The sequence below is a fragment of the Elaeis guineensis genome, chromosome 8 (assembly GCF_000442705.2).
Source record: "Elaeis guineensis isolate ETL-2024a chromosome 8, EG11, whole genome shotgun sequence".
Lineage (NCBI taxonomy): Eukaryota > Viridiplantae > Streptophyta > Magnoliopsida > Arecales > Arecaceae > Elaeis > Elaeis guineensis.
Window position 1 is genome coordinate 36,060,949 of NC_026000.2, and position 26,598 is coordinate 36,087,546.

The 26,598-nt window shown below is 32.2% G+C and overlaps 1 long non-coding RNA gene across 1 annotated transcript; it reads left to right on the forward strand.

Annotated features, from left to right (window-relative positions):
- The first annotated feature begins 10,787 nt into the window (after nucleotides 1-10,787).
- Nucleotides 10,788-25,891, forward strand: LOC140851102 (uncharacterized). Its single transcript, XR_012133910.1, has 3 exons — nucleotides 10,788-12,817; nucleotides 17,951-18,140; nucleotides 25,623-25,891. It is a non-coding gene; the product is annotated as an uncharacterized lncRNA (long non-coding RNA).
- The last annotated feature ends 707 nt before the right edge of the window (nucleotides 25,892-26,598 follow it).

Here is a 26,598-nt window from a genome sequence, read left to right on the forward strand (position 1 = left end):
TCTTTTGGTGTATTTTCATCTTTAGGTAACTTGTTCTCTGAAGCTTTTGTTTATGTGATTTATAATTACCTTGCAAGCAATATTAAGTACAAATTACAATACAAAAAAAATATAACACTGAACTACAACTTATTTTAAATAATAATAATAATAATAATAATAATAATAATAATAATAATAATAATAACAACAACAACAACAACAACAACAATATGAAGTTATGGATTTTAAATTTGCAGCTCAGGCTGAGTTACCAATCTTGTGTGTATGCTAATTCATTGGGGATTAACAAGCACGGCCATAGGGGAGATGGCAACAATGAAACAATTTTAACAAGTGTCATAACTTGTAAATACTTATGGGAGGCACTTAATGGACCAATCTTTAAATGTTCATGAAATGTCTCTATGGTTGTTTGAGTTTTATTATTTGAGAGAATTTAGGAAATCATTCAGCTGGTAAAGAAATGGATTCATTATCAAATAATTATTTAATAACTTGGAAAACAATGTGACCGTCAAGTAAAAACTTCAAGTTCCATATGAAACTTCAAAACTAAGTGTTTTAAGTATCTCTGTAGTTTTTCTGAGTAACAGAAATTATTGCGATAACCCGGGCTCAGGTTGCATTTTTTGGCCTGAATCTTAAGTAATATAGTTCCTATAAATGGAAATTAATAGATTACCATAATAAAACAACAGTATTATTTGATCATGATCCGCCAGGACTTGAACCATGTCACTAATATTCTCTAGTGACTTTACCAACTCTAGCATTGACACTTTCATATTGTTTATTGACAATCTTTATGCTATATCTTTTCTCTATAGCTATTAAACAGATAAGAAAGAGAAATTCCAACCCTCTTCAAATTCAGAAAAAAAAAAAAAAAAAGTTATAGAAAAATCAAGCATGCCACGTTGTGGAGGCCGGGTATTAATAATAAAATTTGATTTTTAGAATTTCAAACTAACTGGACTCTGTATATTGTTTCCGTGTTAAAAATTGTTTCCTATTGTTATGTCAATATGAATATACTTGAGGGTGACTGATTTAGATCTCCACCCTTTCCCATTCAAATTCGAAGAAGAATCCAAGTCCTCGCTTGCGACATGGAATCTAATGGTACATTGTTTCTCTTGCCTTCAATTATCTCTAATTTTAGTGACTTCAAGTTGAAATCAAGAAAATGATCTCTTTCTTTTGATTGACATATTCTTGATTAAAGCCTATGTGTGATCAAATGAATGTCAAAGGGACATTAGCTCTTTCTTTCTAATTTTGGATCTTGATATCATAGTTCTTTCTTATCATAATGATATTAGATATTGGGTGCCTGCCATGGGTATTTAGCACACTGCCTTTTCTTTTATCTATTTTACATCAGAGTTTAGAGATGGCAATGGTCGGATATGAGACAGATCAGTTGATACCTATACCTACCTTGTAATATTAGATATTGGGTGGATGCCATGGGTATCTAGCACTCTGCTTTTTCTTTTGTCTATTTTACATCAAAGGTTAGGGGTAGCAATGGGTTGGATATGAAACGGATCAATCAAAATGGGTCGGATATGAGACAAATCAGTCAATATCCATACCTACTCTGTAATATTAGATATTGGGCGGGTGCCATGGGTATCTAGCACTCTGCCTTTTCTTTTGTCTATTTTACATCAAAGGTTAGGGATAGCACTGTGTCGGATATGAGACGGATTAGTCAATACCTATACTTACTTTGTAATCAAAAATCCCATTCTTATACCTAGCTTATACTCAGCTTGGGTCGGATTCAATCGGGACAGATCAAGTATGGTGTAGGTCAAATCATGTAGATAAGAGAGTTTGGATTGCATCTTGCGCATGAAAAAATGACCTCTCTTCAGCCCTTTGATTTTCTGTAGTCTTTGCAATGAATTGCAGATGTGGAAATCACATGCGGTATTCAATATCCAAGAATCACTGACTAAAGCACTCAATGAAAAAGTAGCATGTATCATATACATACTTTTTATGCAACACTTGCATCCTGCTTCAAGCTTGCAAGATGACTCTTACAATTTTTCTTCCAATATCTCACCTTGCCACATAGATAATAGGTTATGTTTGTAGGGATGTTATTTTGCCTTCTTTCTTTCGAAGATGCTGCCTTTCTAGCTCCGTTCTCTATATAACTCCTTGAGAAGGAGTATGGTGTGAGGATCTATATTATTACATTGCCTCTGCAACTCTTTGCTCATCAAGGCCAACATAATACTTTATACTATCTTTCCAAAGATCTCTATCTCGTCACTTTTTTTCTTACTTTAAGACACAAGGTCTTACTTTTTTTCCTTCAACTGGCTTTGTTGCAAGAGATGAACCAATTCCAGTGCTTAGGCATACCACACTCTTTACTGCAGAGAGAAAGCGCATATACGGCCTAATCCTCCTCAGAAGCATCTTCACTAACCGAACTAGGGTCAGCAGAATCTAGAACATACGAGACTTTCTTCTGTGTGAAGATAATTTACAAATTTCTCAATTAGTCCACATAGTTCAGATCGGTCAACTTATTAGCATCAATGATACTATGCAATGAGAGTGAAGATGTCAAGTTGCAGATATTTAACTACATATCTTAAGAATAATTGTATAAGTAGACCACTCATGATAACATGCATAATTAGATGAGGTCTTCTATCTAGTTATATTTCTCATTATTTTATCGAACACCATAGCCCAGAAAGAATAGTGCCCTGTAAGCTAATTGCATGGGGATGCGATGGAATTTTTCTTTATTATCTTTCTACTTATTTGCATGACATTAGTTATTTTTATTTATGAAGTATTGTATTTTATCATTTGCTGCATCATATTATTTATGATTATGATAAACCCCATAGATTAAGATAATGATCTTAGGGCCGTGATGAGATCATACCAATGAGATCTCAAATCTTGATAGCTTCAATCTAAAATATTTTCATTCGTTGGATCATCAAGTCAGAGATCGATGATTTCGAAAAGACTGGTACATCCTATGTATGCTCGATGGAGAGGGAGGTTGATCTCACAATCACTTGTGTGGTGATACTAATACAAAGATGTAGGTGCTCATTAGAGAATGAGCTCACTGAACTGATCCACAGGAAGAATATCTAATAGAGCCTTACAGTATGTCAACGATGGTTCTTCAGTGAAAGTGGTGCATGTGATCTTTTGATCTGAGATCATCATGGTACCTTATGTACATGGACCCTTACTTTGGTTTATTCTCTAGCACACTACTTTGAGATGTGTGTGGGATATTCTGGGTATGGTGAAGTATGCATAGAGGTTGTGAGTGATCAATAAGTAATTGATCACTCCTTGTAGAAGGAGAGAACATCCTATGTAATCTTATAAGATGGTGACTCTGAGAGTCTCTGACCAGAGTAGGGATGAACAATAGAAATATTTTTTACTAGTTCATCAATCAAGTTATCATCATTGATTCGAGATATATATAGATAGGTATTTAGGTTTGATATAGTTCTATACCCATAGCCTTTCTGGGATGTTATGTGATTGAAAGATTGAATTGCACGGTAACTCACCACGGAAGGGTAAGTTTGGTATTTCTATCAAATTTTAAATCTTTCAAGTAGTCATGATACATTGCTAGACGTCAATATTGACTTATAAACTCATCAGAATTAAAAGAGTTTAATTTAAAAATTAATTAGGAAGAGTCCTAATTGATTGGATCTCTTGAGCTGACTTAATCCAATCGGATTAGGATTACGTCGAGAGTTTGGGTCCACTACTGGCTAGATTTGGAACCCAATGGATTACACACAATATGAATTTGATCTTGATCTAATCTATTTAAATTTATTATAAATTTAATGGGTTAATTAAATTGTTAGCACATGAATTAACCCAAATTCTCAATTAGATTCAGTGCAAAGGTATTTGTGCTAACTTAGACTTGTTGCCTTGACCTAATATGATTGGATTTGAACCATCTAATTATTAGTTGGTTTATCTGATTTTTAATGAAAGAGTTCTATGGGAATAAACCTCCTCCACGCCAAAAGCCATGTAAGAAGAAAAATTGCACGCCCATTTATTTTATGCATTTAAGTGGAGATGTCCTTCTGGTTTACTCCTCTTAAATTCCTTTCCATTTTGCACTGGTTCCTTTATTTTTGTGTGCTATCTGATGGTGCTTGGGGAATCCTTCTCTTGGAAGGAACTCCATGCCAAAAAATAAATGGGATGCTCCTTTTGTGCGTTGAGATATGAAGAGTCCTTAATTTAATGGACTCTTTATATTTCACATGTTCTCCCTTTCCACACACCATATTTTGGCATTCTGATTTTTTCTAGTAGAAGAAGAGTCCTTCTACTTGTTAAAGACCTCTTATTCCATACCTTAATCTATGGGATTCCATACTAAAAATTAATTTTAGCATGTAAGGGAGGTGGGACGCCAAGAGTTGGCGCCCCTTGGAAAAATATGTTGCGCCCCTTCATACCTTATATAATGGGCACCCCATATGGCATAAACTCTCATCCAAAGAGTGGATTAGGCATGGGATTAGATAAGGAAGAGCTAGAAAAAATTTGAAGTGAAAATAGAATGGAAAGGGGAGAGAAAAATAGAAAGGAAGAGAGGAGAAAAGGAAAGTATGAGATAATTGTCCTAAAAATTAGATTATTCATGTGTCGAACATTAAATCTGGTTTTTGTGTGGCGAGATCTTTTAGGAAAGAGTTTCTAAAGAAATTATAGTGGAGGTCATGAAGGCATATAAGTGGTGGTGCAACTCATTCTTGTGAAGGACAATCGGTAGTGTACTTAGGAAGAAGGATGCAGCACTATGACGAATTGGGAAGGGCCCTGATCAATCCCTTATGGATCACCATTGGAGGGCTTCTACTTTGGAGTCTCATGAAGATATCAAGATTATCAGTTCATAGTCTTCATGATGGTATATGACTTCTGATCTTCTCTTGTTATGCATATTTTTGATCATTTGATTGTAATCATCAAGGGATTTCTAGAGTTTTGTGTTCCGATAATCTTGTTTAATTGTTAAACCTTTTAATTATTGAATGCATCTTAAAAATTTTTGAAATTTATATTCTGCTACGTCATCAAAATCTAACAGTGGTATTAGAGCCATCCTTGATTGATTCAATCAAATTTTCTGTTATTTTTGTGATATGGATTAGATCCAGTTCAAACTATGTCAAAATCAGATTTTTGATTGATGTTTATTTGATATTTTTGATATATTTTTGTTAATGATAAAGTGTTATCAATCTATGATCGATCCTTGAATATAAAATTTTATGATATTTAGAGTTGTGTGATAAGTTTTAGATTAGATCCCATGATCTAATTTTCAATAGAATTGAAGTCCAGTGCATGTGATGCGCGGAGTCTTGAAATGCTACATATGGATGTACATTGCCAAGACTTAGAATTTTTGCATTTGATGCATCTACCTAAGATCCAAGGGCTAACCACCATATTATTGGGCACTCACCATTGTGGATCGACCATCTTGATTGTTGCTTGAGGTATGTGTAGGATCAAAAAATTTTTGGTTATGAAAAGGATGCATCAGACATGGATTAGGATTTTTGTCGATGGATTGGTTTAACTATAATTTATTATTCTAATATGATTAAAATTAATGATTATAGATTAAATCAATTTTATGGTTCTAATTTGATGAGAATTCATGTTTAAAATTAGGTTGATTAAATTACCATTTATCTAATTTGATTAGGATTTGAGTCATGGTTGACCAAGTCTATGCTAACCTAATTGGATTAGGATTAATATAAGAATTGGTCAATCTAACTCAAATAGATGATAAATGATTAACTTAAATTTGAACTTTGGATCAAGAGTTGAATCTGAATCAAAAATCATTGATGGGTCCTATGTCTATATATTTGAACATCTTTATTGACAGGTGTATGAATGATATCGCAATGAAAATAATATGAGTAGTTTGTTATGATATTTTATAATTATTATAAAATACATGTTGTATAGTTATAGACTATGAAATATCCATGTGATGGATGTATGCATAAATACTTTTATGCTAGTTGATTATATTAATGCATCTACAAGAGTTGCAATAGGGGCTGGGTGTCCCTGATGTATTATATTATTAGCTGAATCTTTTCTTTCTATATTTTCAATTGTTGATTGAGATTTTTACATATTGATGTAAAATTATAGAAAAAAATAATTTGAGAATAGATCAAAAATATTTCTTTCTATTTTAAAATAAAGATCAAGTATTCATGATAGACTTTATGGAGATGAAGGCTAGACTACCAGACTTTCAGAGAGCAGAGGCGCACTAAGATTGACCATGAGATGGTTCAATCTATGATGCACCTAGGGTTAGACCTATTTTTCATCTTGTGGCTCGAATGATCTTTCAAAAGTCTATAACTATTAGATTTCTTTATATATGCTCTTACATGTTGGTAGTTATAATTAGAATTTAAATAGCATATGATGCATCTATATGTTTAGTATGTTCATGAGACCTAAGTCCCTCATTTAAATTATATTAAGTCATAATGGTGAAGTGTTAAGAACACTACCCATGCTTTCTTCATGCTAAGTCAGTATTATATCAAGAATCATATTTGGCTTATTGTGCTATCCACAAGGCTTGCTGTGGGGATTGATTTGATACTGTCTTGATGTATAATGAAGCTAATAGTACTTAGTTTATACTAGGTTAATAGAGTGTCAAAAACTGCAGTGAGTTTGTTGTGCTATCCACAAAGCTTGCTATAGTGATTGGTATGATATTGATTTAGTGATGTTTATGGCATATTCTAGTAGTGCTGTCTTGTTGTGCTATTCACAAAGGTAGTATTATTCATATATGACCATATAGAATTGAAGGGTATGACTTAACTAAAATACTATAGTTTGTTGTGCTATCTATAAAATTATAAGTATTTTAGAGGCAAAAATTATGTTGAGAGTTACATGAGATGCAATTAGTAAAGAGTTACTTATCCTGGAACTCATAGGAGCTTGTTGTGCTATCCACAAGACTTTTTATGAGAAATTGGGATCTCAAACCCATTAAGAAACTTCATAATAAGGTTCTTAAATTTCATACTTGAGGACTATAAAATTTGTTAAAATAGTGAGAGACACAATTAGATAAAATCTTTATATAACTTGTGTATATCATCATAAGTAGTCATTTTATGTTCTAATATATAAATTTGTATCTTTACTATCACTGCATAGGATATTTTTTAAATTGATCGAACTTCATAGAATGATTGAAGAATCTGATAATAATTCTCACATAGGAGAGTCTCCTATTCTCTTAATTTTGATTTAATCAGAGTTGATACTCTATAGAAGGAAAAATCGCATATGAGATATGACAGAGATGACAGTATGACTATCAAAGTGTATCCTGATTAACTTAATCATGCGATTAGGTTATTATCATGGATAGTGAGTTAATCTAGGATTAGATCGTGTTAACTCTCCTTAGTTCCTTCTTTAGTATCCCTTAGGAGAAGAAGGTGAAGAATGTTTTCACTAAGGGTATCTAATATCAATACAGTAATGATGAGTACTAAATTGCAAGAGTTATCTTGCAAATATGAAGCAATAATAGAATGCAAAAATTGCATCTATTAATGATTTGTATGTGATACAAAATATTTATCATTGAGTGTTTCTACTTTAGAATTTTAGGTATGTGATACCTAATATAAGTCTCACTTATGCAAAGTGCTGCTGGATCTATAAGCTGAAGTAAAGTGACTATATAGCTTTTGGCACTAATGGATTGTCCATACATGCTAAGACTATTGAAACATACTTATTTAGAAACTAATAGACCATTATTATATACTTGAATTATCAGAAACATTATCTTAATTCCTATATTATTGTAATATAGATTTGAAATTAATGTTAAAGAGTAAAAGTTACTCTTCTTCTGATAAATGTTATGGCTATGGGCTTATATTTTTGTCACTCAATAATGTTGTTCTTCATATTGATGAGAAGAATATGTGATGGTGACTTATCTCTGGCTTCGCTAATTTGGCTATTTTTGTGAGTCAAAGATAAACAAGTAATACAAAGAAGAGTTCTTTGTCTATATGATTTTGAGTCATATAGAATTTATAAATCTTATCTCATAGACAAAATGATCAAGATCTCATTTATTCGACATGGGAAAAGGCAAGCAAGGTATTAGATCTTAAATATATGGATGTTCAAAGACTAATAATATTTTGATCCAGGGATGGACACTTCATATGATATATGGTGTGTTCCTTATTTGCTTCATAAATTTTGTTGTCTCATTCTGGAGATATCTCCTAGAAATTGCTATATGTGTTTATGAATTAGATACCACAAAAATCTGTTACTAGCACTCCATATGAGATATAGAAAGAGAAGAGGTAGGTTGCCCACTTATTTGAAAAGAGTTAATGTACATAAGTTTTGTGCTAGATCAAATTTTGTATAAGTGTATAGGTTATCCTAAAAGAGTAGTATGTGATACTATTTCTACTATCCTACTAGATAAAAAATATTTTGACGGTAGGTATGCCACCTTTTAAGAAAATAAATTTTTCTGAGAAGAAGATAGTGGGAGGATTATTGAACTTGAGAAGTTCAAGATCTATGAACTATTCTAACCTGTGGAGTGTCCACAAGTTAATCTTCGACCAGATGTGCCCATTGATGAGGCACGACTATGATACAGGCCTCCTGTGGTGATATTGGAATAAAAGTACAGGTGGTTGTTAGAGAATAACTAGCACTGAACATGACCAACATGAAAAGTCACATGGATATTTGCTCACTCATTAGTGACTTTCTCGATGCTACAGTTGTGTGACTGGTTCTTTGATTTGTAGTGTTACAGCTATTCACAGTGAGGCTACTAGAATTTAACTACATATAAATATTGACTCAATGAGTCTTTGTAGTGGATGTTGGTGATGGTTCACTATAAGAGTAGGATGTACATCTAGATGGAATCTATCGACCCTAATAGAAGGGAGTAGTCCTATGAGATTTAAGAAGCTGAGTCCTTAAGTCTATGGCCATAGCAATGTGATTAATGGAAAAGAATTTTCATAAGAATCACGTATGGACTCAAGTTAATTGAATCTATCATATGATCGATAATGAGGTTTGATGATTTATCCATGATCTGCCATCTGATCGAGACTCACGATAGAAAGACTGTATCATACGTTAACTGCATCTAGAGGTTCAACATCTTTTATTTTGTTGGATTGCTACTACATACTGCTAGATGTCATTATGGATTATGAGACCTACAAACATCATCTCGATGATTGATGATCTTTGATGGCAGAGTTAGAATGATTTCAACCTATTGAAAAGAGTTTTGATGATATTGTGATAGAGATCATAATATATCTCACTATTAGATAGAATAAAATCTATAAGATCACACACAAAGAGGCTTTTGACTAATTAAATGGTTAAATTATAATTATGAATCGTGATAGAATTTAATTATCAATTTGATTGATGATTAATCCAATGCAAAAGTTGTAATAAAGTAATTCGCTAAAGAGTTAGTGAGTTATAGGAGGACTAATTAGCAATTGGATTACTAATTAGCTCAATTTGATTGAGCAATGGGGCTTATCTTAAGTCTAGTTGAATTAGATTCAATTTGACTTGATATGGGTTTGATGTGATCAAACCTAGATGGGTTATGAGATAATCAAATTGCATGGGAGAATAATTTCTTGTTGAATTAGGATTTGGATTTGACTTAATTCTAAATTAGACTAGGATCTAACCAAGAGTATTTGAGTTTCTATTTGGACTAGAAATTCTTCTCTTCATTGGTGCACTAAATCCTAATTAGATTAGGATTAAATTGAGTTTGACTCAAGCACCAAGAGAGAGTCCAAAAGGACTAAGACTCCTTCTATAATTAGGTGACATCTAATCTAAATAGTTTGAACTCTTAATCAAATTTGGATTTCAATCTATTTGGATCTAATTAATTTCTAATATGATTAGAATTGGTTAGAGTTTAGATTAATTTAAATCAGTCATCTAAAGAAGAGTCTTGAATGGATTAAACTCTCCTCTCCATGCACCACATAATAACCCCATGCCAACCAAGTTTGGACGCTACAAATATCCCACGCCCTCTCTCCTTTTTAGCATGTAAGGACTTTTAAAATTCTTCTTTCTGTGAGATAGGTGGGTGCAAAAATCTGAGTTGTGGGTGCTATCAAAATCCTAGAGTCCAAAGGAGTTTGGACTCTCACCTAAACTCTATCTTTTTCCTATTTAAACCATGCATCTTATGGGGCATTAGATGGGCTGATATGGATTAGGTTTTAATGCCAAAATTAAGAGGAGGTGTGTGTGAAAATTCAAGGGTGAGAGAGGGATAGTGTGATGCTTCTTGGCGTGAGGTAAGTTGGTGTATATCCCTTCTTTCTTACGAACAACCAAAGGTTGGTTGTTAGGACCATCTCTTTCTCTCTTTTGTACTAGTTTGGGCATGAGTTTTTCTCTTTTCTTTGTCCAAGAGTTGGATAAAAATTTTTACATCTCTAGTGTAGAGATTTGGTGCATGAGTTTTAGAAAGAAAAGAGAAAAAAAGATTCTTTTTATGATCTCTATGTTGAAAAATATATCCCAAAGCTAATCGTCAGCCTGTTAATGGTTGTGCTATTTAATATAATTGTATATGAATTAATTAATAAAATATTTATTTAATAATTTTCATCATAAGCTTGTACATCTTCTTCATCGAACTTCTGTATTATGATGAAAGTCCTTAGAACTATTTTAAATCGATAAAGGAGGATTTATCATTTAGTCCTTAAATGAGTTTGTGACCAAATGATATGTTATTACTAGAATGATAGACATATCAAGTGTAGATCGTTGTGTATCATATAGGTTAGTTGGCCTCTTAATCAAGGAGTGTGAAGACGCTGGTATGGCATGCGGTAAAATGTAGGAGTATATTTCACTGAACGTGATTAACTCCAGAGTACTCTGCTGTCAAGAGTCACTCCGAAAGGATATGGATATAAATATCTCTCTGATCTAAGATCACCATGATGACTTGCAAGTAACTTACTATGCTGCCAGACTACTTGAATTTTTTATTCAGGATCGAAAGATTTCTGAGCACAGTCAAGTACTTGTCAAGTCGGTGAGTGAGTCAAGATGGAATTGACCACTCCAAGAAATTGGAGAGAATTCTTTGTATTTCAATTTAGTAAGACCTTGGCCAGGGCAATCCTTATGAGGAGTCATAGGATTTATCAGGTTGAGACACATAATGGATGTACTATTAAGAGTTGGCAGTTTAAACTCTAAGTCATCCTAGCATCAAAAGTCAAAGGGATGAATTATACAGTAACTATATCCAAATAGGTTCTTGAGTGTTGCTTTACATATATTCGGCCTATCCGGACATCGAGTACTATTGCTAGATGGTTACTCTGATAGGTACAGGAATCAGTTTCTATGCTACCGACTTAGGTTCAAACCTATGGGGTCACACACATTAGAAGTTTCTTTTCAATCATATGGCTAATTTGAAGAGTCCAGTGAACGAAAACTCTGGTGAAGAGTTTCACTAGATGGAGACTCTAGAGAAGAGTCCCACTAGACTTGGACTCTATTATTAATGAAGGATTAATTAGTGATTAGATCACTAATTAGCTCAATTTGATTCTGGATCAAGTAGGATTGAATTGGATTCAATCAGATCAGGTCTGATTAGGTTATGAGATGACCTAATCGGTAAAGAAAAAATGATCCTAATTTGATCGGATCTATGACTCAATTAATTTATTAATTTGATCAAATTTAATTAAAATTATAGAAGTCTAATTAGATTAGGTTCACCATATTTTATTTGGGTCTAATTAGGTTAGGTTTGAAAGAAATCCAATTGGTTAAACCCTAGAATCCCAAATGAATAGGACTCTATACCTTGCACCACCTAAATTATCTCATGCCTTTTCTCACCGTACAAAATTAGTTTGTATATGAAAAAATTAAAAAATAACCCTTCTTTTTTTATCCATTAAGGATAAAAATTGATTGATTTTGATTTGAATTCAAATTGATTTGAATTTTAACTTAAAACCTTATCCATATCCTTCCACACATTGGCAGTTTCTAAAGATGCCCATTGTGTATGAGAAAAAAAAGTCTTTTCAATTGATTTTTATTCTCACTTTTTTTGATAAGTCCCTCTTTAAGTTAGATAAGGGTGAAAAAAAGTTAGAGTTAAATTGAAATTCAAAATGGTTTGAATTGCAACAAACTCCAGCCCTTATCATGTCTTATCTGGTTTGTGTAACAATCATAAAAAAGGTGATATTTTTGTGTGCCAAACTAAGAGAGCTTTTTACCATGAGAGATCAAAGAGAGTGGGAAGAAAATCCTTCTTTGGGACATGAACTTTGGGTTGGTTTCATTCTTCTTTGGTGTGAACAAAAGAGGAGACCGTTCTCCTCTCGAGAAGAGAGTCTTCATCTGATTTTTTCTCCACCATCCAGCATCCTCCTCTGATCCATCTTCGATATCAGAAAGATTTGAGACAATCGAAGAAGGAGATCAAATTGGCTCTATCATTAGAAGTTGACTGCGCGAGCTAGCACTCCCATAGAGGGCTAATCGGTTTGAGGGGCTTCGTGTAGACCATCCGTAGAGGCCAGATGCTTATGCAGCTATGAGTGACCAGAGAGGACTTCTAGATCTACATTCTCAATCATGAAGTTTGACTATCCATGCTCAGGTATTGGGTTCGAAATCCTAGAAGTGGTAGATTAGATCTATTACTAAATACTATTTTTGATTCACATGCTTGTCATTTTAGATTTAGATTTTTATGCATATAAATTTATGTCATCCATCTATTTGTAAGAGTTTTAAGATTAGATTTTATGTATATATTTATAGATTAAATAGTTTAATCTAATATTCTTTCTCTGAAAATTTTTAAAATATATGCATGAAACCCCTACGCATTCCAACTGTGGTATCAAAGCCACGATTCGATATGACATGATATTATATATATTTAGATATATAATTTAATTTAAATTAGATTTGATATATTATATTTAGATCTAAAATTAGTTATAGATCTGATCACATAAACTAATATAAAGTTGTCCTGCTGTAAGGTTTACCCCTTACAGTGCAAAGGTTGTCCTAGTTTGTGCTGATCTTTATAAAATCTGATTTTAATTTGAAGTATGTAAAATTTATTTATGATAATTATTATCTAATTTTAATATGATCAAAATATAATAATTAAATTTAAAATAATTTAAATTAGATCTAAATTATTTAAATTAGATGATCTGAGTAGCGAAGTAATCGAATCAGATTTGTCATCAGGCCGTCTGGTCATAGGAGGTAATAGAAATTAGATCTCTCTTTTTTCTATTCAATTGGATCTTCTTATGGTGTGTAAGGGTACTATTGTGACTATATCCCATGAAGATGAATGCAAAAAAAAAATTATTTTTCTCAAAATTCTAAGATTGTGTATATAATACGTTGTATGAAAAGTAGCTGCATCTAATCTTTACAAATAAAATCTAAAATCATGAACATGTTTAGAATAGTTTTAAAATCTATTCTAAAATAATTTACGACTAATTTTATTACTATTATGTAGAATTATTTTGATCTAAAATTAATGTAATTATTGTAGTTCGCCTGTTGAGTCGACTCAGTATTATTTGGGTCGACTCAGGATCCTGGTTCCTCAGCTCAATTTTTGTTGAGCTAACTCATTGTTACAGGCTAAAAATTATGATTAATAATTTATTATCAATGAGACAACTAAGTCTTGGAACTTAGTCGACCCATTGTGATGAGTAGGCTCAATCCAGAGGTAAGCCAATTTAAATTTCAGATCTAAATAATTATGCATAAAATTAATTATAAAAATATTTTATAAAATTTGAAATTATTTTCAAATATCGAATTTCTACCCACAGCCTCAAACTTAATCGAGAATTAAGTTGAACCTATTAGATCTAAAATTATGAATTAAAGATCTAATGTCATTCGCATAAAACATGGGTGATGGGTTTATGGGTTAGCTTGATCAGGTCCTCCTAATTGAGTTAGGCCTAGGGTTAGAATCAAAGATCAAATGGACTAAGAAAAGAAATTAGAACAAATCAAAATTTTTCTAGAGCCAATACAATAGTTGTAGTTGGTCGAGTCCATGTCTTTGATTAGACCCAAATAGATTTTGATCTTGAGCTCAACGGGCGAACCCAAATCCATAAGTAGATCCAAGTGAAATCGATTAACTAGTTGGTGTCTAAGATAAGTTTGGTAGTCTTGATCGGTGGTCATTAATTAGGTGCTACTCACATACATTAAGTCTATGATGAGTTAATGGTATATCCCTCCCACTGATCTCACTTACCTGGCTAACATGGTGAATCAAGTTTTGATCAGATCGCTTAATGATTAGGGTTGATCCATACTTACTAGAAAATTAGTTCGACTGATTTAGGTGCCTCTAGTTTGACTTGTCTTTATCCTCAACATGACTTGATGAAGTCAATGGGAGGATTGATGACTTGTCAGTTAGATCGGCTTGTTTTTAGTCCACCCTGATCTGACTTGGTGAAGTCAGTGAGAGGATTGAAATTAGTTGGTCTATGTATTTAATTCTGATAAATTATGTTAATCAAATCCTCTAAATTATTAGGTCCATAAAATGAGCTAGTTATGATGATAACTAGATTATAGCCTCCTATTAAGGTGAATGATAATGGATCTATTATTTCTGATTGATATTGCAGGCGCCATCTGTTTGGTATTTTCTTTGAATGATGAAATTATTATTCGTCATATGATGACTCTATTATACTATCTGATGAATTGTTGGGTTGGTCGAGCCATACTCGGACCTGATTATTCATTAGTTAGAATCACTGAGTAGATTCATGTTAATGGTTGGACCTAACCAAGACTTTCAGTGGAGGTCCATCACCTATTGAAATAAAATCTAAGGCAAAACTAATTACTAAAAATTATTTATAGAAATAATTGGTTGAGAACCTACCCATAGATGCATATGGATTGGCTGAACCATACTTGAGCCTATATGTAGTCTGTGTGGATTCTAGTACCTGCTAAGAAATTAAGATAATTTTTTGAATTGGAGGTAGAGGCTATCAATTCATATAAAATACTAGAAAAACTTTTAGACTAAAGTTCATTTCTTTAAGCTTGATTAATTTATTTACTAATTAGGTCTGTGTTTTCTTTTCTTTTCAGAAATGACTAGTAATTTATCACTCCACTCACTGTTTGACAGTGATGAGCTTATTGGACCCAACTTCAATAGCTAGTATCGGAAGTTGAATAATGGTCTTGAGCCCCATCTAGCTAAAAAGTTTAGGATTAAATCGAGTCAAGTAAACTAGGACCCAAATAGGCTAAAAAGAAATGAGCAATTAGTTGTGGATCAAAGTGCTTATATGATAACATTTTGTAATTTCTCCATTTGTGACACTACTACCTGGGTATTGGATATCGGAAGTCCAGTTCACGTATGCAATTCATTGCAAGGACTTCAAGTTAGTAGAAAATTTAAGAATGATGAGAGATTCTTAAATATGGGAGATGGAAGTCAAGTTTCAATCCGGACTTTAGGAGTCGTCGAGCTTGTTTTCAAGTCTAATAGCATCATTTTAAGTGATTGTCACTATTGTCCATCTTTCTTGATGAATATAATTTCTGTTGGTCTTTTGACTAAAGATGGTTATAATTTATCAATAAAGAATAATTATTATGATATCATTATGAATGATGTTACAATAATGCAAGGATAATTAAGAAATAAAATCTATATATTATCACAGCCTATTATTGGAAAAATATATCCTCAAGCCAATCGTGTGACAATTGTGCTAATTATAAATATATATGAATTGATAAATAAAAAAAAATATTTGATATTTTTCATCATAAGGATACATCTTCTAATGAACTCCTATATTATGATGAAGTTCTTAAGACTACTTTGATCGATAAAGGAGGATTTATCGCATTGTCCTTAAATTGGTTCACGACCAAATGATATGCTATTACTAGGATGATAGCAATATCAAGTGTAGGTCATTGTATGCCATATGAGTTGGTTGTCCTCGTAACCAAATGGTATGAAGATATTGGTATGACATGCAGTGAGATGTAGGAGTACATCATCACTGAATGTGACTAACTGTGGAGCACTCTGCTGTCAAAGGTAGCTCATGAAGAGTATGGGTATAAGTGTCCCTCTGATTTGAGATCACCATGGTGATTTGCAAGCAACTCACTGTACTTTGATGTTAGACTAACTGAGTTTTCAATTCAATGATAGAAGATTTTTGGGTACAGTCAAGTACTTGCCAAGTCGGTGCATGAGTCAAGATGGGATCGATCTCTCTGAATTAGTAGGAGATATGCATTAGTGTATTTCAATTTAGCAAAACTTAAGCCCGAATAATCCATGTTATGGATCTGAAAAAGATTAAAATATAATGTGAATGACTTATCTAGGATTGATAGTTATATCCTAGGTCATCCTCGAGCATTAAGATCAAAGGAATGAATTATATGGTAACCATACGCCAATAGGTTCTTGAATGTTGCTTCACCTTTATTCGACCTATCCGGACGTCAGATCACCATTGCTAGATGGTTACATCGATTGGTTCAGGAAGATATTTTTATGCTATCAGCTTAGGTTTGAACCTATGGGATCACACTCAAATGAAGTTTTTGACTGATCATGTGGCTGATTAATGATTGAGAATCGTTTAAGAGCTTAATCGTCAATTCGATTGATGGTTAATCTTATGCAAAAATTACAATAAATTAATTCATCAAGTATTAGTGAATTAATAGATGATTAATTAGTAATTAAATTATTAATTAGTTCAATTTGATTGAGCAAAGAGGATTAAACAAAATCTAATTGAATTAGATTCAATTAGGTTTGACCCGATTAGGTTATGAGATAACCTAATCGCTAGGGGAGAATTATCCCTGATTTGATTAGAACTTTGATTCAATCAATTTTTAATTTTATTAAAATTTGATTAAAAATTTATGAACTTAATTAGATTAGATTTCATATATTTTATTTGGGCTAAACCAGATGTGATTTGGTTTGGATTCAAATAAGGAAACTTAGAGTCCTTATTGGAATAGGACTCTTCTCCGTATGCCAACTTAGATTGTACACCATATATCTCCACATAAAAAAATATTTTGTATGAGATTTTTTCACACAAAAGAGTTTTTTTCTTATCTATCTCACATCTAAATCTAATTTAGTTTTGATAAAAAGAAGGTTCTGAACTTAGATTTCAAAATATTCCTCATCAGAAGAATCTGTTCTCATCCAAATCAATTTTTTCATGCCAATAAATTTCTTTCTCCTTATATGTGTGACATTTTGAGGAGATTTTTTATGAAATATTATTTAGAGAACTAATTTACTATAGGCAAATATGGGAAGGATTGTCCCATATTTTTTTGGCATATTTTGGGATGTGAATTTGTGAAGGGAGGTGGAATCCTGAAGAGTCTAGGATCACTAGGATTCTTCACCCCACCTCTTTACACACCTATCAAAGGAGCTTTTATAGTTTCTTTTATGTGTGAGATACCAGAAGAGAGATCTTCATGTGAGAAAAGTTTGAGCATGGTTCATAGTGTGAAAAATAGAGAGGAGGATCCTCTCTCTTGGGGTGTGTGCAAAAATCTGAATTTCAGATTTTTGGTTATAAGGGTTTGGGAGGAGGAAATAAATTAAAAAAAAAATATATTTTTTTCTCTATCATTCTTTTACCTTTTTATATCCTCTAGAAGTTTATTTTTAATTTCTAAAAAAATTTTAAAGATTTGAAGAAAGGATCCAGATCAGTCAAGAAGAAGGTCTTCGCGTGAGCTAGCACTCCTAAGAAGATCGATCAGATCGGGGCTTTGAGTGAATTTTTTGTAGAGACCGGATGCATGTGTGACTATGAGCAACAAGAAAAGATCCTCTCCATTATGTCTCTCAGTAATGAAGATCATCAACCCACGATCAGGTATGGAGTTCTGAACTCAAATTAGAAGTAGATGTGATCTACTGCTCACATGCATATATGCGATTTTATCTTCGGATTATTTCAGATTTTATATACAACATAACATGTTATAAATCTTAGAGTAGATTGATTTGATTATTAGATTATATGCATATTAGATTAATTTGATTAATCTAGTTATCTTCTACTATAATTTTTCAAAAAAATTTCGAAATATATGCATGAAATCGCCTACACATCCCAACAGTGGTATCAGAGTCAAATTCTATATGACTTGATTTATGTGCATATTAAATCTAAAATTTAATTTTATTTAGATTTGATATATGATATCTTAGATCTAAATTTAATTGATGGTTGATCGTACAAACTGATATAAGATTATCCTGCTGTAGGGTTTACCCCTTACAGTGAAAAGATTGTCCTAGTTTGTGCTGATCATTGATAAAATCTAATTTTATATCATGCATGTGATATTTATAATCTAATTTAGATATGATCTAGATTATAATCAGATCTGATATAATTTAGATTAGATCTAAATTCAAGCATATATGATATGTGATTAGATTAGATGATCCGATTAGCAAGTATTTGGATTGGATAGATCACCAGGCCGTCTGATCATAGGAGCAAGAAGGGTTTAAAGGCTCTCTCTTTCCATTCGATAGGCTGCTCTTATGACGTATAGGGGTGCCATGTGATTAGATCCCATGAAGAAGAACGTGAAAGGAAGAATTTACTTTTCTGTAAAATCTTAGATCTTGAAACCCTAGGTTTGTTGTATGTGATACAAAGTTGTATGAAAAATAAGGTATCTAATCTATATAATTAAAATTATTTTAATCATGATAAAATAAAATCTTAAATCATAAAAATTTTAGATATGATCTAAAAATATTATGATTGATTTTATTTTAGAATTATGCAAGATTTTTTAGATCTGAAACCTCTTGAATCATGCTCACGCAATTACTGAGCTGACCTAGTTTGAACTAAGTTGACTCAATCTCCTTATGTAGCTGGCTCAATATTAATTGAGTCGACCCAGTTTCATAATAAAAAATCTTTACATAATATTTATTATAAATTATTTATAAAATAAAAGGTTAAAATTATTTCAAGTCATAACCTTAACCCATGTTGATGCTGAACTTAATTGAGAATTAAGTATAGAATCGATTAGATCTAGAATTATGAATTAAAGATCTAATGTTATTCGTATAAAATATGGAGGTATAGGTTAGCTCAAATCAGGTCTTTTTAATTGGGTTAGATCTAAGATTAGAATCAAAGAGTCAATGGACTAACTAAAGAAATTGATTAAATCTAACCAAATATTGAATTAGATTAAATTAGGATTTCTCTAGAACCAATGCAATAGTTGTAGATAGTCAAGTCCATATCTTTGATTAGACCAAATGGACCTTGATTATGGCTTAATGATTGAATCCAAATCATTAGATTGGTCAAATCGAAACTAATTAATCAATTGATGTCTAAGATAAGTTTGACATTTCGATCGATGATTTTTAATTGAGGGTGATTTATCTGACTATTTTGATGGTGTCTAAGACAAGCTTAGCAAATCCTCCCATCAATCTCACTTACCTGGCTAATTTGATGAATTATATCTTGATTAGATTGTTAAGTGATTCGAGTTGACCCATGCCATTAAGGTTGATCAGTGTGACTGATCTAGATGCCATTTCAACTAGTATGACCCTGATCCAATTCAATGACTTAGTGAAGTTAGTGAGAGGATTGTGATTTACTGATTGATCTCTTCTAATCTCTTCTCTAAATTGATTCTTTAATTTTTTAAATTATTAGATCCATAAAATGAGCTAGTTATGGGGATAACTAGATTATAGCCTCTCACTAAGGTGAATGATAATGGGTCTATTATTTCTAATTGATATTGCAGGTGCCATCCGTCTAGTATTCTCTTTGAATGATGTAATTATCATTTATCATATGATGACCTTGTTATACTATCTGATGATGGTTGGGTTGATCGAGCCATCCTCAGGCCTGATCATTTATTAGCTAAAAATACTGAGTAGGTTCATGTTAATGGTTTGACCTAACCAAAACTTTCAATGGAGGTCCATCACCTACTGAAATAAAATCTGAGATAAAATTAATTACTAAAAAATATTTAAAAAATAATTGATTGAGAACCTATCCATAGATGCATATGGGTTGACCGAGCCATCCTCAAACTTGCATGCAGTCTGTGTGGATTCTAGTACCCACTAAGAAATTAAAGTAATTTCTCAGATTGGAGATAGAAGCTGTCAATTTGAATAAAATAGTAGGAGAATCTTTAGACTAAAGTCCAAGTCTTTAGGCTTAATCAATTCATAAACATCGAGGTCTTATATTTTTCTTTCAGTTATGGATAGATATCTGTTGCTACATTCACTATTTGACAGTAACTTATTTATAGGATCCAACTTCGATAGATAGTATCAAAAGTTGTGAATAGTTCTAAAGCACGAATGGATCCTATATATGATTATAGATCTAGCACCTGATGTTCCCATGTCCAACACATATGATGTGATCAAAGATATTTATCAAAAGTGGCCAAATGATCATATCACCATGTGGTGTTATTGGGAGTAGCAAAGAACACGAATTTAGTTATAAATTTGTTGATGCTCAATGGAAGAAAATTCTTCAAATGTTGAAGGAGTTCTTTCGCACCTCTGAAGATATATCTTTAGTGAAGCAATAATTCTTTTAGAAAAAAAAAAGATACAAAAGAGTCGTATTTGGGCTAATGAATTTGAACTAATGAAAGAGTCTAAGGTTAACTTGATCTGGCAGAGTTTTTTTAATCCGAACAGACTAAAAAAGAGAAATCAACAAAAGATTGCTGAACAAGGTACTTATATGATAACACCTTATAATTTCTCTATCTGTGATACTACTACCTAGTTATTATATATCAAAAGTTCATATAAATTGTTACAATGACTTCAGGTTAGTAGAAAATTTAAAAACAGTAAGAGATTCCTGAATATTGGAGTTGGAAGTTATGTTCTAATTTTGATTTTAAAAATCATTAAGCTTATTTTTAATTTCAACAATATCATTTTAGTGATTGTCACTATTGTCTAATAATTTTGTGATATCATTATGAATGATGTCAAAATGATATGAAAAACTAAGAAATGATATTTATGAATAGTCACAATCTATTAGTGTATTATACACAATCAAACAACTCTCTAAAGTAGATAATGTTATGAAAGTCTATCTTTAACAATTTAGGCTCGATCATATAAATAAGAATAGGATCAACAGAAAATAATTCTCAAAGTCAATGATTGTGAATCATTGTCAACCGTTAATTCTATCTCCTTAATAAGATGACCAAGTCACCTTTTGCTGGAAAAGGTGAACAAAGTCAATGATGTTCTAAATCTGATATATATTGATGTATTGAATCTACGAATATGTTTGCCATAAATTTAGATTATTTAAAATATTCAAATAATTTCATAATAAGGTAGAGAAACAAACTGAAAAAAATATTGAAATTTTTTGATCAGACCAAAGAGGAGAATGCCCTTTCAGTGAGTTTTTGACAAATCTAGAAGAGAATAAGGATTCTCTCTTATTGGAATCGACTTTGTTAGATATAGTTCAATCTATAATAAGGTTTGCAAGTCTATCAATCTTCTTTAAAGGTTATACTCTTAAGACTATTTGTCATGTTCTGAACTATATTCTGAACTAATCAGTCGCAAGGACTCCATATGAGATATGGACTAGACGTAAGACGATATTCTCTTATCTTAAGGTTTGAGAGTGTTTATTTTATGTCAAGTATTTACAGATCGATTAGCTTGGATCTTAGTCCTCTATATATTATTCTATCGGGTGATCCCAAAGAATCTAGGAGATATAACTTCTAGCATGCTAAAGAATAAGAGTTGTTCGGTATTTCTTTCAGAAAAGAAGTACCTTGATGAAGGTACTAATATCTTTAATATAAAACTTATGAAGTTTGATAGGTAGAAGAATCGACACAATCTAGTGAACCTATAGAATCGGATTTGATTAGATCAAACCCAAAACCCATTGTAAAAGTACCATCAAGAAGTCTGGTAGAGTACCGCATCCGTCAGATAGGTACTTTAGTATCTAGTCCTAGGACGTGATCCTATTGAACTCGATAAGAACAACAAGAATTTGATCACCTACATGGATGCTATGCAGAGATTTGACTCTGATTAATGACTTGGAGCCATAGAATCCGAAATGAAGTCTATAAAGATCAATGGTGTATAAACATTCATTGATTCACTCGAAGGATAAAGCCCATAGAGTATAAGTGGATCTTCAATGGGATCAGAATAGCACAGACAAGAAGGTGGAGACCTACAAAGCTCATCTGGTTGCCTAAGGATATTGTCAACATTATGATATTGATCATAATGAAATATTTTTTCTTGTGGCAATGCTAAATATTTTGAAGTTAAAACATGTATTTTGATAAGTGATCAAAATGCATGACTTCGTTGAGAACGAAGAAGAACCCTACAAATACAAATGGGTTGATAGTTCTATGAGTGTATTTCTTGTTTTGTATATGAATGAAATTTTTTTAATCGAGAATAACATTTCTTACATTATAGGGAATAAAGATTTCATTGTTATTATTATTCTCCATAAAGGACTTTGAGAAAAATCTCTCTCATCCTAGTGATAAAGATCCATAAAGGTAGATCTAAAAGGTTGCTTGGATTTTTTCAGTCCAACATACATAGGGTGTTTATGAGTAGAATTTGTTCTATCATTACACCATGTATGAGACCAGATATAGTATACTACTAGGATAGTGAGTGGATACTTGCAAGATCCGGATGAGAATCACTGGAAAGTCATCCTTAAGTATTTGAGAAATACTAAGGATCGGTGACTCGGTTATGGAGAATCTGACTTAAAACTTATGGAGTATGACTTCAGTTTTCAATTGGACATAATAATAGCAAGAACATGTCAGAATACATCCTTATCCTAAATAATGGAGCAATCTATTGGAAAGGTTCCAAGCAGAAAAATATAGCTAAATTCAAATTATGAGGTAAAATGCATTGCAGCATTCGATGCTTGTAAGGAAGCTATGCAATTGTATAGGTTTACTAGTAAGTTAGGAGTGGTACCCTCTGATGATGGTCCTGCTGTATTGTACAGCACCGGAGCCATAGTTTATGCCAAGGAGCCGAAGTCCCGTTAGCTTACTAGGCATTTTGCATCGCTACCACCTTATTCGAAAAATCTGTTAAGGTGACGTCAATCTTTAGAAGATCGACAGAAAGGAGAACTTGACCAACCAATTTACTAAAGCCTCAGTATCTAGGAGTTCTAAGATAATAAATTAAAGATGGGTATATGATATTATACTGATTGGCTTTAGTCCAAGTGGAAGTTGTTGGAAAATATGTCCTAAAGTCAATCGTGTGACGATTGTACTAATTATAAATATATATAAATTGATAAATAATAAAAATTATTTAATATTTTTCATCATAAGGATATATCTTCTAACGAACTCTTATATTGTGATAAAATTTTTAGGACTATATTAATCGATAAAGAAGGATTTATCGCGTAGTCCTTAAATTGGTTCGCGACCAAATGATACGCTATTACTAGGACGATAGCGATATCAAGTGTAGGTCGTTGTATGCCATATGCGTTGGTTGTCCTCGTAACCAAATGGTATAGAGATACTGGTATGGCATGCAGGTGAGATATAGGAGTACATCATCACTGAACGTGACCAACTGCAGAGCACTTTGCTGTCAAGGGTAGCTCGCAAAGGGTATGGGTATAAGTGTCCCTCCGATCTGAGATCATCATGGTGACTTACAAGCAACTCACTGTACTTTAGTGCCTGACTAATTGAGTTTTTAATTCAATGATGAAAAATTTTTAGGTACAGTCAAGTACTTGTCAAGTCGGTGTGTGAGTCAAGATGGGATTGACCCCTTCAAATTAGTAAGAGATATGCATCAGTGTATTTCAATTTAGCAAAATTTGGATCCGAATAATCTATGTTATGGATTTGAAAAAGATTGAAATAAAATATAGATGACTTATCTTGGATTAACAGTTAAATTCTAGGTCATCCTTGAGCATTAGGGTCAAAAGGATGAATTATACGGTAACTATACGCCAATAGGTTCTTGAATGTTGCTTCATCTTCATTCGACCTATCTAGATGTCGGGTCACCATTGCTAGATGGTTACATCGATTGGTTCAGAAAAATATTTTTGTACTACTGATTTAGATTCGAACCTATGGAGTCACACTCAAAAAAAATTTCTGACTGATCATATGGTTGATCAACAATTAAGAATCATTTAAGAGCTTAATCATCAATTCGATTGATGGTTAACCTTATGCAAAAATTATAATAAATTAATTCATCAAGTATTAGTAAATTAATAAAGAATTAATTAATAATTAAATTACTGATTAGCTCAATTTGATTGAGCAAAGAAGAATAAATAAAATCTAATTGAATTAGATTCAATTAGGTTTGACCCGATTAGGTTATGAGATAACCTAATCGCTAAGAGAGAATTGTCCTTGATTTGATTAGGACTTTGGTTCAATCAATTTTTAATTTGATTAGAATTTGATTAAAATTTATAAATCTAATTAGATTGAATTTCATATATTTTATTTGGGCTAAACCAGATGTGATTTGGTTTGGATTCAAATTAAAAAACTTAGAGTCCTTATTGGAATAGGACTCTTCTCCCTGCGCCAACCTAGATTGCATGCCATGTATCTCCACACACAAATTTTTTTTGTATGAGATTTTTTCACACCAAAGAGTTCATTCCCTTATCTATCTCACATCCAAATTTTATTTAGTTTTAATAAAATAAAAATTTTAAAATTAGATTTTAAAATATTTTTTATTAGGAGAATCTGTTCTCATCCAGATCAACCTCTCCATGCCAATAAATTTTTTTCTCCTTATATGTGTGATATTTTGAAGAGATTTTTTATGAAAAATTAGGTAGAGAACTTATTTACCATAAAAAAATATGGAAAGATTATCTCATATTTTTTTTTGATATATTTTGGGATATAAAATTATGAAGGAAGGTAGAATCCTATAAGAGTCCAAGATCACTAAGACTCTTCACCCTATCTCCTTACATGCCTATAAAAGGGGTTTTTATGGTTTCTTTTATATGTGTAAGATATCAGAAGAGAGCTCTTCATGTGAGAAAAGTTTGGGCTTGGTTCATGGTGTAAAAAATAGAGAAGAGGGTCCTCTCTCTTGGGGTGTGCGCAAAAATTTGAATTTTAGATTTTTGGTTCTAAGGGTTTGGAAAGAGGAAATAAATTAGAAAAAAATTATTTTCTTCTTCATCTTTTTTTTACCTCTTCATATCTTCTAGAAGTTCATTTTCAACCTCTGAAAAGGCTCCAAATATTTGAAGAAAAAATCTAGATAAGTCAAGAAGAAGGTCTTCACGTGAGCTAGCACTCTCGAAAAGACCGATCAGATTGGAGCTTCAAGTGAATTTTTTGTAGAGGTTGGATGCATGTGCGGCTATGAGCAACTAGCAAGGATCCTCTCCATCATGTCTCTTAGTAGCAAGGATCATCAACCCGCAATCAGGTATGGAGTTCTGAACTCAGATTAGAAGTAGATGTGATCTACTGCTCACATGCATGCATGCTGATTTTATCTTTGGATTATTTCAGATTTTATATACAACATAATATATCATAAATCTTAGAGTAGATTAATTTGATGATTAGATCATATACATATTAAATTAATTTGATTAATCTAGTTATCTTCTACTGTAATTTTTTAAAAAAATTTCGAAATACATACATGAAATCACCTACGCATTCCAACACCTATGAGTGTAATATGCACTCCAAATAAACATTCAAAGTTAGATAATATCACAGATGCCTATCTTTGGCATTGCAGGCTTAGTCATATTAACAAAAGTAGGATAAACAGGTGAGCACAAGAGGATATCCTCAATATCAATGATTTAAATCATTACCGACCTGTGAGTCTTGTCTTCTTGAAAAGATGACTAAGTTATCTTTTACTGAAAAAAGGTAAACGAGCTAGTAAAATTTTAGGTCCAATACATAATGATGTTTGTGGACCTATGAACATTAGTGCCAGAGGAGGGTATAGCTATTTCTTTACATTCACAGACGACCTATCTAGGTATGGGTATGTCTACTTGATGAAACATAAATTCGAATCATTTGAAATGTTCAAACAATTTCGTAATGAAGTAGAAAAATAAACTGAAAAATATATTAATTCTCTTTGATCTGACCGAGGGGGTGAATATCTTTCTAGTAAATTTCTGACATATCTTGAAGAAAATAGGATTCTCTCATAATGAACTTCTTCAGGAACACCACAGCATAATGGTATCT